General features: G+C 42.4%; 1 long non-coding RNA gene across 1 annotated transcript in view; it reads right to left on the bottom strand.

The window, feature by feature from the left end:
• The window catches only part of LOC310687658, a 114697-nt gene that overhangs the window by 60744 nt on the left and 40339 nt on the right, over positions 1–13614 (bottom strand). The gene's annotated exons all lie outside the window — the stretch shown is intronic.

The raw sequence follows: 13614 nt of genomic DNA, 5'->3' as shown, positions 1-13614 counted from the left end.
CGTCCTGAGTTCGTGCTTCTTCAAATTCCATGATTCCTTTGGTAGAGGCTATTCTCCAACTGGAGTGCTCACAGGCCTGCGTTTCCCAATTATCCGTACTTATACTGCATTTTTTTAGATTTTTTGAGAGCGTCTTTAAACCTCTTTTGTTGTCCACCGGCATTTTGCTTTCTATTCTTAAATTAGGAATAGAGGAGTTGCACTTTGGAAGACAATAATAAGGCATCCAAACAACATGACCAGTCCAACAAAGTTGATGTTGAAGAATCATTGCTTCGACATTGGTGATCTTGCTTCTTTCAGTACACTGACATTAGTTTGCCTATCTTCCTAAGTGATATGTAATTTTTTTCAGAGACACCGTTGGTGGAATCTTTTGAGGAGTTGGAGATGGTGTTTGTAAGTGGTCCATGTTTCACAAGCATAAAGTAAAGTTAGTATATACTGTATATATATTGATTACACTGTAGGTAATCCTCTCACAGCACATTTGTAGGCACAGCTGCTAGTTTTGCATGGTTCTTTCCTCTCCGATCTTAAAAAAAGAGATGGGGCAACCATACTTTCAGTCTACTACAAAGTGCACTCAAATCATACATTACTTTATGGTGGAGGTAAAATGAGCACCTGCAAACCACCCCTGTACCAGGGGAGGGGGACTGTTACAGTAAATGTCCAAATCGCAATCATCCTTAAAAGAAAGAAAAACCAACCAACCAACCAACAACTTAACAATAGTTGTTTACAGGGGGAACAAAGAGGAAATGGTGAGGAGAGGACTCCAATAAGGAGAATGCTGAGCTGCATTCTTGTGACCCAGCAGGGAAATGTCACATATCCTTGGTTGTGTACTGATGCTGTGTACAAGATCACCACCAGGAGAAAGGAGCAAGGCAGGCTGACAGAAGTGTTGCTTGCAATTATCACTAGGTCAGCATGTTACATACAACCCCTGTATCCTTTATGTGATTTATTCTAAGGCACAGACTTTGAGTATAGAGAACAGGCTGTATCTCAGCTTTCCCCAGCCTGGTGCTCTCCAGATGTTTTGGACTACAGCAACCAGGCAGCATAGGGTTGAAGAACCAGGTTGAAGAAGGCTGCTGCACCTGAATGGTGCCTTTTGGAAAGCAAATTTTTGTGCTAAACTGTCCCCAGTTGTATGGCAGGCACTGAAATAGGCCCAAGTAACCAGGCTTTGAGGATTAAGGAGAGTGTAATGGTTCAAGGGGTTGCTCGTGCGTAAGCCCACACCTGGCTGGGTTGCCTAAGTGAACCTTTTCTGTCCGGACAGCCACTCACCCGTGGCTGTCTCAATTGCTGGCAGAATCCGTCAGTGGGCGTTTCTTAAACTTCTTCCAGCAAAGAAGTTCTTTCACGCCCAGTCTCCTCCTACTTTCCCTGCGTGGAAGCCTTCTGCACAAGGAAGGCGTAGGCAGCGGAGGACCCTTCCTCCCCCCGCTGGTCCCCGGCAAGGAGTCAGGTGACTCCCTCTCAGATTCCCCCATCTGCCCCCCTTCTCCACTGGAGCTGAGCTGATTCCCTTCCCCAGAAGATGGGCTGCCTCTCCCAATCCCGGGACGCTCTCTGGGATCCCTCTGGAGCCCTCTCTCTCCCTCCAGGACTGATGGCAGTTCCCTGACAGTGAGTGTGAAGTGGGCCAGTGTGGCATAGTGGTTAGAGGGTTGGACTAGGACTTGGGAGAGCAGGGTTCAAATCCCCACTCAGCCATGAGCGACCTTGGACCAATCTCCATCTCTTAGCCCAGGGGTCAGCAAGGCTTACTGGGCATGGGTCGGATCACTCCCACGGAGATCCTCCATGGGCCAGGCTGGCGCAACGCAACGCTGGAAATTGCATCTGTGCATGTCCGCAGTGCTGGAAATCACTTCTGCGCATACCCAGACGCCAAAAATCATGCCTGCACAGAAGCGATTTTCAGCGTCTGGGCATGTGCAGAAGCGATTTCCGGTGCTGCGGAAGAGAGTTTTAGCACAGCACTGGTTTAGCACAGCACGCGGGGACTTGCCAAGTGGGCAGCTCAGTTCGGGGGAGGCTCACGGGTCAGTTAAATGGTCTCTGTGGGCTGTTTCCAGCCCATGGGTCTTAGGTTGCCAACCCTTCTCTTAGCCTAACCTACCTCACAGGGTTGTTGTGAGAATTAAATGTGGAGGGGGAGAGCCATGTACACCACCTTGAAATCCTTTGGAAATAATGGTGGTATATAAATAAAATAAATAAGAGTGCCTTTATCAGGTATAATAATACCTACTTTTGTAGTAAAACTGCAATTACATGTCAGTCACATTATTATCTGGTGGACTCTTCTTATTTGATAAAATGGGATCCAGTATTAAAATTCCCTGAAATTAAGCATTTCCATCACATGACCAGAAAGATTATTTTGGAATACATCTATTATCAGCAACAAAGCATTCCCTTCAATCCCATTATCTGCTGCTATTGTGTTTTATGGCACAGATAAAAGGTACCATTTTAAGTCAAATTGTTCTCTTAAAATGCCCTGTTTTTCATCTCTAAGCAGTATAGTAAATGGCAGACAGAAAGGCACCAGGAGAGGACTTGTGGGTTCACCTACAAAGTGCACTGCATTAGAGATGAACCTGCTACAAATATACTCTAGCTTTTGCATTGACTCAGCATTGTCACATACAATATTATCTCTCTTGCCGTGCCAGCATCTGCAATATCGCCACGCTGGACCTTTCTGGAAAACTAAACAAAGCTTTCTTCAGACGGAACTAATCCCAAATGATACTTCTGCAAGTCTCAGTCTGGTATCAGTAGTGATAGGTTCTGCCCTAACATAAAAGATAAATGGAGGGGGGTTGGGTAGCTTTGCGTTAGCAGAGAAGCTATATAATGGGTCACTCTTCTTCTCTTTCTCATTTCTTTAACTCTGGATAGATGTGTTCTCCAGCACACTTGAAGAGGGATGTGTAGCCTAAAATAAAATCCAGGACAGTAGGAGAGGAAATAAAACAATGGTTCTTTGCCAAAGTATATTTTGTAATAAAATAGCTGTTATGTACTAAGCTTGGATCCTAGAACAATAGGCAAGTAGGACCCTGGAATGCAACAACTGATTGGCTTGCAGGAAAAGACCAATCAGGCTCCAGGAGGAAGTTAATCAGCCTATTAGGCTGGTAGGATCGTAGAATGCAACAACTGATTGGCCTGCAGGAAAAGACCAATCAGGCTCCAGGAGGGAAGCAGAATCAGCGAATCAGATGGGACTCATTGTGTAAATAATGTATATTAAAGCCTGAGGTTTGGGGGGCAATTGAATCACTGTTTTACAAGCTGCAATAAAGAGCATGAAATCACTACAGGACTTCAATACCATTTTTGTAGTCTGGACAATGCACAGCAAGACACATTTGGGCTACACTCCTATACATACTTAACTGGGAGCAAGTCCTGCAGAACTCTATAGGACTTTCTTCTGAGATAGGATTGTGATTAAAAAAAAAAACCACACATAACCCTATGTCCTGCTCAGTGGCGTAGCGTGGGTTGTCAGCACCCGGGGCAAGGCAAGTAATTTGCGCCCCCTAACCCGTGGATTTGCGCCCCCTAACCCTAACCCCCAGATGTTGCGCCCGGGGCAGCGGGCCCCCCCTGCACCTCCACGCTACGCCACTGGTCCTGCTCCAAACCTCACAGGTGGCACTGGGAGGAAGGAAGTTGTACCACATGACGTAAATGACATCATAGGCAATAGCCAGCTGATTATGATTGTTGTATGGCTACAATTGGGGCAGCAAAATTCGTTTGTTCATTTTATTTGTATGCCGCTTTTCCACAAAAAAAAATATATGCTCAAAGTGGCTAACGACAAAGAAACAGGTTTGCATTTCAAACAAGCACTACAAAACAATTTCATAATAACATAGCAAAACAACACTATAGTAACATACGGGGGAAAACATATGTCAATACTATAAATATGACAGGATTACTGAAACAACATGCAACATTCAATAGCACAAATAACAAGGGAGCTTTGCAGTTTCATCTTAGTCGTAGAAACACTCCTCCCATGATGTTGCAAAATAAATAAATATGCTTAGGCATGTTCCGTGATAGCCCAGCCTCCTCCAGAGAACACCTTATCTGTTTTTCCTTCTGAAAAATATATTCTGAATGGTACAGTCAGTGACTATAGAACTGAATGATGAGTACTAGGCCTGTAAGGAGGCATAGTTTTCTATTCCTGCCCGTGTTCGTCACATGCAGCACTGTTTTCATTCTCCTTCAGTTCATCTTGCACCAAGAATGGCATTATTCGTCTCATTGAAATTATGAAGCTTATTAATTGTGTAAAATGTGTTGTCATTGTATTGTTCCACCCATTCATTTCAGTGCAAGAAAAATGCTTGATTATATGTCATTACTGGATTGAAAGCAGCAGCAGTGATTACGAATACTATTTGCTGGATGGATTTCTGTTCTGGACGTGGGACAAATAAGTGAACACAGGCCATTTCTGCTGCCATTTCCATCTGAATTCTCAGACATCCCTAGTGACTACTAATGCCACACCACCCACAAAAACACATATGCAGCCATTCCGTTTGCACACATGCATCCCACACTGTCTCTGTACTGATGTGTCTCATCGTAAAGCACTTTCATCACAATAAATGTCACCTCCAGCTGCTTTCCCTAGCCATCCCTTGATACCCATTCACCCTCCCACTCCTCAGTCTCTTTCCTCACATCTCACTCCAAAGTCTTAAAAGATGGAGAGGATCAATGTGGGGGAAAAAGAGAAATAGAGAAATTAGGCAGATCTGTGCAGATGGAATATGACAGAACTTGAAGTAATTATCTCTTCTCCTGTCTTACACCAAAAAATGAGCATTATATTAGGCCAAATATAGACCATGGACCCCTAGTTTTTAAGAAGCTAATTGTCTAATAGATTCTATATTCAATTTTTCTCTTGTCTCATTAAAACTAAATAATGGATAGAGATTTTCTCCCTTCTATCTTTTCCCGTTTAATTGCATTTGCTGCATCCACTCTCCCGCGTCCTTCTCCTGATATTGACAATACAGCTAATAGCCCTCATTTTTAGCAGTGGCAATTTGGACATTCCTGGGCATCCTCATATAGTAATAGTTACCTAGGAGGAAATTAAGGGATGCTCTTAGCATACTGAGCAATAGCATCTACAGTTCTGTATGAGAAGTTCAAACGAGTGATTAAAGTAGAAAACTGCAACCCAGACCTCAAGTAGGGAGATTTTCTCATTCCAGTTCATAATTCTGCCCATGAAAATGTTGCCCAGCAGACATTTATTTAGTTTGGGAAATATCATTTGGCAGCGCTTAACCAGTTTTAAACTACAGCAAGGACTAATCGCCACAAGTATAGCTAAAACAATATCAGCCCAGTAAAATAATACAAGTGTAAAAGCAGACAGCAAAACCGCACTTAAAAGACTAGCAGCAGTACCAATATAAATAACAAAAGCCATCTGGAATATAAAAGCAAGTTTTCAAGGTCCATTTAAAAGCCTTCAGCGTAGGAACTATGCAATACATGCAAATCTAGGGAGGGACTTTCATGTGCCTGGGGCCACCACTGAAAAGGCCTTATGTCTTGGGCCAGCCAATCAAATTCTTCCTTGTGGCAAGTCTATGAGCAGGATCACAGAGGCTGAGCTTGGGTCCCAGGCAGGCTCACATTGGTGCAAGTTGTGCAAATTTTCACTGTTTGAAATATGGCAACCCTAGGATAGTGCTTTTTTAAAAACAACAACAACAACCATAATCATCAACTGGAGCTTTTTTGCAACTGCAAGTAATAATAAAAATAAGAGAAGAAATCGGCCTTTTCTGTTGTAACGCCTCACAGAATACATTCACAAAAGAAAATTGGGAAGCTCTATCTGTTGGATGTTTCAAATGTCTCCTAAAAACTCATTTTGTTTAACCTGGCCTATGATGTCTCCAGATGTGAAGGAGATAAAGAATTATACAACTTTAGAAGACATCTGAAGGCAGCCCTGTATCGGGAGGTTTTTAATGCTTGATGCTTTTACTATGCTTTTAGATATGCTGTAAGCTTTCCAGAGTGGCTGTGGAAACCCAGCCAGATGGGTGGGGTATAAAGAATAAAATTATTATTATTATTATTATTATTATTATTATTATTATTATTATTATTATTGAGAATGTTATCCTGTTCGGTTGCTGACTTCCTGTTTTAAATGGCGGAATTTCAGCAATGTATTTCATAGAATCCAACCCCCTGCAATGCCTTTCTGCCCAACATGGAGCTCAAGCCCATGACCCTGAGATTGAGAGTCCCATGCATTCTGATCATTTGCACTCACTGTCTTTAGATTTTTGAAAACTGCTTTGGGATTTTTGCCAAAATGTTAAATTGGTTTATACATTTTCTAAATAACTGATACTCAGATTAAACTACAAACAACAGTTCAGGATAGTGTGCACATGCTAATGAGGTACACTACACAAAGCTACCCCGTGTAGGAGTTAAGTGGGTTCCTCAGGCAGGTGAGCCAAGTCACACTTCTTTCCTTCACTCCAGATCACTTCAGACAAAATTCTAATAATTAAACTTAGCTCTTGCTGTTAAGTTGCGGGTGAACATATCAGACGACACAGCGATTCTTCAAACAGCTCTTGTTTATTCACAGGCTGGAACAGAACTGAACTGAAGGGTTCAGCCAGCCTGCTTATATAGAGCTGCACTAGAATGCAACAGTAACCACTTTCTGTAACTATCCAATCACTGAACGTCACTTTCAATCCCTTATTTGCATATGTGGACCTGAGTGAAAACTATCTACAGTATCCCTCTGCTGGCCCAGGGTGAAAACTTCAGTACAAAACACTTGCCTCTGGACTACTGACTAAACCAGAGGACTTCTGACTTTACAATCAATGCAGACGATCTATAACCAACCGGTAAACCTGAGTTCTCCAAGAGAATATTGTGGAAACTCAGCTGCTCCCCCATTTGCTGAAAACTACACATCCTATTTACTTTGTCCCAGTTGCAAGTACTATTTCCTTCTGGTTTTGCCTTACAAAATTTCACAAATACTTAAATATGGAACACATTTTCATGCTTGGTGGGAATGCAATTTTTAAAATATATTTTGGACCACAGTCTTCAATATTATCTCCAAAATTGTTAAACAACCTCTCTCACCGAACCCAGCCTTAAGCCCTGCTTTCACTAAACTCACATTCCAACCCTACTATCCAGCATAAAGATTTAATTCTTATTGGTAGCCACACATCTAGTGGTAGTGTATCACTGGAAAGCCAAGGTGGAGCTACCTCTCGTGACTTGGTTCAACAGTATTTGGGATATACGTAGTTAGTTCAGAGTGACTAACTGAGCTTGGAAGAGTTGCAAATGGAATTATAAAGGAAAATACCTTTGATGAAACCTGGTCTCCCTTTTTTTCATACGTAAGGGAAAAAGAAAATAAAACTCTCCTACCAGCCTCACAAACCTTTCTGTGGAGAACCTATAAAGGCTGCCAGTGTTTTAAGACCGTGTAAAATGATGCCATAAGCAAAATGTTATGATCTTTACTTTGCAGTGACTGTATTGTATACTAAAATATTTTTTAAAATACAGAAATGTACAGAAATATTTATATTGTTCATGAACTATCACAGTGAACCTTTTCGCTTTGATAGGCCCTGTCACACATTTACTAGTTTTGAAACCCTGAACCAATGTTTTTAAAGAAGGGCTTTCACATAGCGTGATAGTCGAAATACATATATCTCAAAAATGTACTTGTGAACTGGAAGTGATAACACCGATGATAACTAACCCTGAGCTCACTCACTTCCTAATAATTAGCAGCTCTTATCTGACAGACACCATTTCCTACACATACTTTTTGCTCCATGATAAGAAGTAAAATGTTTGCTTAAGGCAGAGCTATTTCTGTTCATTGTAACATGCACATCGCCACTAGAAGTACACAGAAGGAGAACAAAATGGTAGCAAGTTGGAAATCTGAAAAAGCAAAAACACTAGATTTTGTTCACACTTAGAGGTGGTGTGTCTGGCACCTTCATTGTACAGATCCTGGCCAACGCTGAAGACACAACTCTTCATCCTGGCTTTTGACACTTGAGGTGTATGTTTTAGGAGACCACTTTATTTTTGTGACTGTAAGTCATTTTAAACTGTTTTTAATGTTGTGTTTTAATGTTGTAACCCACCCTGAGACCACAGAGTGAAGCATGGGTAGTTATTATGATGATTAATAATGATAATAATTTGTTCTGCTGCATCTGGAACCTTATTATGTATTTTATAATTTAATTTATTCTGGGACCTTCTGGTGAAGATCGGGTAAGAGATCGTATAAAGAAATAGGCAAACAGTAACCAAATCTCAAAATAACAAAAATGGCGGAAGCATGTCTGCCTTGATCTATAGGCTGAATTTGGATGTTGGGCACAAGGTGAATCAATAATACCCGCCTTTTTTTCTTAGATGATCACCTTATACATACACCATGGAGGGGTGGCAGGACCATGCCTGTAGGACCCTCCCCTGACATCATATTCCTTGCCTGCCACCTCAGCCCTTCTGCGGTCCACACAATCAGCTCAACATCTGAAATGGACATCTGACAGCTGTGTTGTGGAGGGTTGGGTGATTTAAAAAAAAAAAATCATTCCTCTTGTCAGACTGAGAATATCCCCTCACTCACCAGTTTAGGATATTCCACCATTCTTCAGCAGAGTTTCTTTTCTTTCAGCAAAGTAAGTGGCTCATGTAAATGTCAAACAAAGCTTTAATAATAAAGAAAACTAACACAATAACATACTATCTGACAGAAACTAAGACAACATCATGAGGCAAGAATGACAGTTGGCCTCTCTAACTGAACTTTAACTGAACACCCAAAGGGAGGGGCAGATTCTGGAGCACAACACAAAAGCCCCACCCACCAGATGACAGACATTCTACTATTCATATTAGCCCCCAGTGTTTTTCTAACAAGCTGTAAGTGTGCTGTTCAGGTGCCCCTTTTCAGGCATAACACCAAGCCCACAGATGTTCTCTGGGCTGGCACTCAGCTAGCCTCGGAGTCCACTTGCAGTTACGCCTGCCTCGCTGCCCTTCAAAGGATGATCCTGGAACCTAGACTCATACCATCCAGTGCCAGAAGTATCAGCAGATCAGTCAAAGGACTGCTCCTGTGGCTGAGCAAGATTTGGTATAATGCACTTGGATTGCCAAACTAATAATAACCATGTTTTAAAAACCCTGACCTGATTTGGGAAGTCTTTAAAGCGTGCTTTAGTAATTCTCCAAGAGAAATTAGCAGATCATTTATTCAGCTTGGTTGCCCCATGTAAAGCCCTTGGAAATCTGGACCGATACAAAGGCCTAGCGTTTCCGAGAATGGCAGCACACAGCATCTTTCTGAAGGACTTTTCCCATATTCCTTCTGGAACTTTCCCTGCCCAAGCAGCCTTGCCATGAGCAATCGTGCAAGCCCATTCATTTCAGTGAAGCTTTGTATGAATTGTGCTCACAGTGTGTGTGTATTAACGTCAAAACACTTTGTGGCTGTCAGGGAAAGATTAGACTTCTTGACCACATGCCTACATTATGATTAATTCATCGTTTTAATTATAGACCCTTTTTGTAGATAAAAGCGCCACTGAGTGACAGAATTACAGTGACAATGACAGGGGCAAATCTCTTTTCTAATTTAAATGGATGACGCAAGCACCCCATTGAGCGCCTACATATGGTCCCCTCTTGTTCTACGCGTGCCAAAATCACATTCTCAGCAAGGACTATAAAACATGTGGGGGCAAACAAGAGAAAGCTCCAGCTATTCAATTAAGCATGAGCAGATATTCACAGAGGGGTTTAAAAAATGAACCAAATTGGCAGCCAGTTTCAAGAAAATGAAGAAAGTAAGCTTCCCCACTGGCCAGGCTCATACAACCAGCCCTGATGGCAATTTCCAATAAAGCCTGACTATATATGGCAAGTGAATCGTGAGCCAAAGCAGCTTTCTTGATTCATAAACTCCCACTGCCACTCACAGAAGCTACTCTGTGTTCTTCCATGAACTCTCACCTCTGTCATTATAAGCATGTGAGAGCACTGAAATGTCCAAGAGAGAGCCAGTAAAAGTAATGGGATTTATGCAGATGAGCATTAATGTTTACAGAAACCACTTGGATATAGCAAAGACCAGCATTCTTCGTGAGACTAGGACAAGGGAAACTGGGTACGTATTTAAGTAGGATCCTACTCTCGGTCACTTGGGCTAGATAGGCTGCTCATCTTCCACCTTGGGCCCCCTCCAATTAAGGCTGTTGCCCTAGGAGTCACCCTGTGGAAGCCAGGAAGAAATTATTGCATGTTTTGCAAAATTGGGTAGGTGGGGGGTTATCTGGCTTCAATTGACTCACTCATCTGCCACACCTTGGCTGGTAGGCCAGTGATCAAGCAGGAGCCATTTAGACAGTATAAGAGTCTGGGAGGTAACAACTTTGCTGAATGGCATACTAGAAGTTAAGACAGCTCCCAAGGCAGTCACCCGCCTTAGGTACTGGTGGGGTGGTTGCTGGGGCAACAGTGCCTGAGCAGCTGCTCTTTTGGCTGGCATTCAGCTCATCCTGGGATTGAGCAGGCTTGCCATGAAAGAGACAGCTTACTGTTGAGGTGGGCCCTGAGGTCCATCGGCAGGACAGCCTCACCAGGCCTTGGGACACAGAGACTGTTGGGGTTCTCCTTGATCACTGGTCTATGTTAACTGTGAATTGATCTTAAATGGCATTGGGTCCCATTTAAATCCACTCATGCATCCATCTCTTTATTGCCATTCACAATTAAATGGCCACACGGACAGAACAGGCAGAGGAAACTGTGGTGTTCCAGCTCAGACTATTTGTTCATCCAACCCAGTGTTGTCTACTCTGATGGACGATGGTTCTCCTGCTATCCAATCCTTTTAACTGGAGATTCCAGAGACTGAATCTGGGACTTCCTGCCTGCAAAGCATGAGAATCCTGCCACTCTTTCCCAGACAACTGGCATACTTTTGGAGAGTGCTGAGATTGGGTGGGAAAGATCCATGCTCATGTCCCTGACAATGTGCTTGTCTAATTCTCACACACAGTCTTAACAGAGAAGCATGGGATCACTCCCATCTTGGAGCTTAGGGATGGGCCTCTTGGGGATGGACAGAGTAAACTTTAAAAGAACAGGAGATGGCAGCTGTAGCAGCATCTCACTTATCACCCAACCTCCTGACCTAACATGATGAGAAACCTTCATTATCAAAAACTGATTGACACAGCATCAGCCAGCCAGATAGGTTATACATTGGCCAGGGTGGGGATGGAGGGGACAAGCATCCTTTCAAAGCCAACCACTGCAGCATAGCAAATAGCCATCGTGTACAGTGCCAGCTATATCCCCAAGAAGTGAAACACTATTTAATTTTAGTGCACAGATAAAGGCTTTCATGCCTGACTGAACTTTCATGCTATCTGCATAAAGGAGAGCCTGGGGAGTATGAAACGACTAATGGCTAACTTTATCCTCAGAAGCCTCTTGGGGAATTTGCTGGGAAGATAGTGATGTGTTGGTCAAGTTAATGTACTCCAGGAATCAGGGTGGGGAGGGAGAGGCCCTCTTTCTTTCTAATGAGATGGGGAGAAAAAACAGCCTCGAAACTGTGTTTGCTCAGTTATCAGCAGATGAAGGAGAAAATAACACTGCCAGAGAGGTGTGTTTGATTTAATGCTTTCATTGCTTGCGAAAAGAGAAAATCACACTGAAATCAACCACCAAAGCAAGGTGAATAACAAGCGATTGTTAGTGTGCATAAATACCTTTAAAATCTCAGCTTCAGAGGAGTAGAAAGAGGAATAAATATGTGAGAAGTATTCATCCCACCCACCCTGTACTCTGGGATTAAGTCTCTGGGGAATTCGAGCTTTATGAACTAGCATAAAATAGAAGGCAATCAGAGCATTTAAAAAAGATCATATTCGCTCATTGTTGGAGATTAGAATTGCACAGTTAAACCATTATTTGTATAGACAAGGTATAAATACAAATTACCTTCACAGCACTTTCATTAGCTCACATGTCCATTATTATGTTTACCTGTTATTTACTGTATATTTTTTTAAAAAAGAGCACTAAAAGCATATTTTAATTACTCAGTAGTACCTTTCATTGAGTTGCAGGGGACTTAAGCTCACATGAGCGTATATAGGATTGCAGTCTTTAAAACATACTACACTTACTTTGAAGCACAATCATTTACTTTTTCCTCTTCCCTATCTCCTGTTCCATTTCACATTTCAGTTCATTTTATGTACATAAGCAATTTGACATTTTCGATCCAGCAAGAATTCTGAGGGTGGCTTACAGGAAAAGATTAGAAACCCATGAACGGTAGAACCAATAAAATAAAAAAGTAACAACCAGAACAGCAAAGAAAGTATCAGCATAAAACAAACAATCTAAAAGACCTGGGAAAATAAGTAGATCTCTGCTTGCTGAAGAAAAGATATTGGCCATGGTCTTGGGCAAGCTTCACTGGAGAGTAAAAATTTCCAAGGACTACTGAAGAAGCCCTTTTTCTGGACACCACAAGTTGATAGCAGTGAGACCGAGGGACGGGCCTCTGACAATGGCCTCAGTACCCAGGCAGGTGGTCTAGTCTCTATGGCAGGGATGGGGAACCTCAGCAGGGTGTCTGGTGTCTGGCCCTCAGGACGGTCCCTTGGCATACTGCTGTAAAAACATGCCAGCAAAAGACTCTGAAATTGAACACAGTGCGGTTATCCTCTGAATCTGCTGCTTTAGAATGCAAGTGAGGAATCACATTTGAATGTCTCCCTTCCATGTAAAATAAATAAAAAATAAAAAAATACCTACACTTGCAGCATTAGCACATCAGAGTCTTTTATCACCTCCTCCCTGACAGGCTAGATTGCATGCAGGAGGGTTTGATGGGATGGTATATTTAACCACACAATCATCCTCCATCTGCATTCTGAGCTGGGGCAATGCTGTAATATATATTACAGTGGTACCTTGGTTTACGAACTTAATCTGTTGCGGAAGTCTGTTCTTAAACCAAAGCATTCTTAACCCAAGGCGTACTTTCTCACACCAGTGGGGGACTCAATTTACAAATGGAACACACTCAACAGGAAGCAAAACATGTTCTTATTCCAAGGCAAAGTTCACAAACCAAAACGCCTAATTCCGGGATTGCAGCGTTCTTAATCCAGGTTGTTCATAAACTAAACTGTTCTTAAACCAAGGGACCACTGTATATATATAGTTGAAAGTTGCTCAGACTGAGCCTGATAAATCCATCCCTACAGAGAACAACATCAGGCCTCAGTTGGATGATGCTACTGTTATTCTTTTTTAAACAGTTGCATTCTTGGGACATAACCGACACTACCCACAGTCTCAGGAGCAGCTGTAGATTAACTACTTGCCCACATGTTCTCAGTCTGTGTGTGCACACGCATGCACGTACGCACGCACGCACATTGACCTACTGTCCTTTATAGGCACCCA

Source organism: Podarcis liolepis (assembly GCF_965112155.1).
Source record: "Podarcis liolepis genome assembly, chromosome: 10".
Classification (NCBI taxonomy): Eukaryota; Metazoa; Chordata; class Lepidosauria; order Squamata; family Lacertidae; genus Podarcis; species Podarcis liolepis.
The sequence above is the reverse complement of the archived record's forward strand: the minus strand, read 5'-3'. Positions and strand labels throughout refer to the sequence as shown.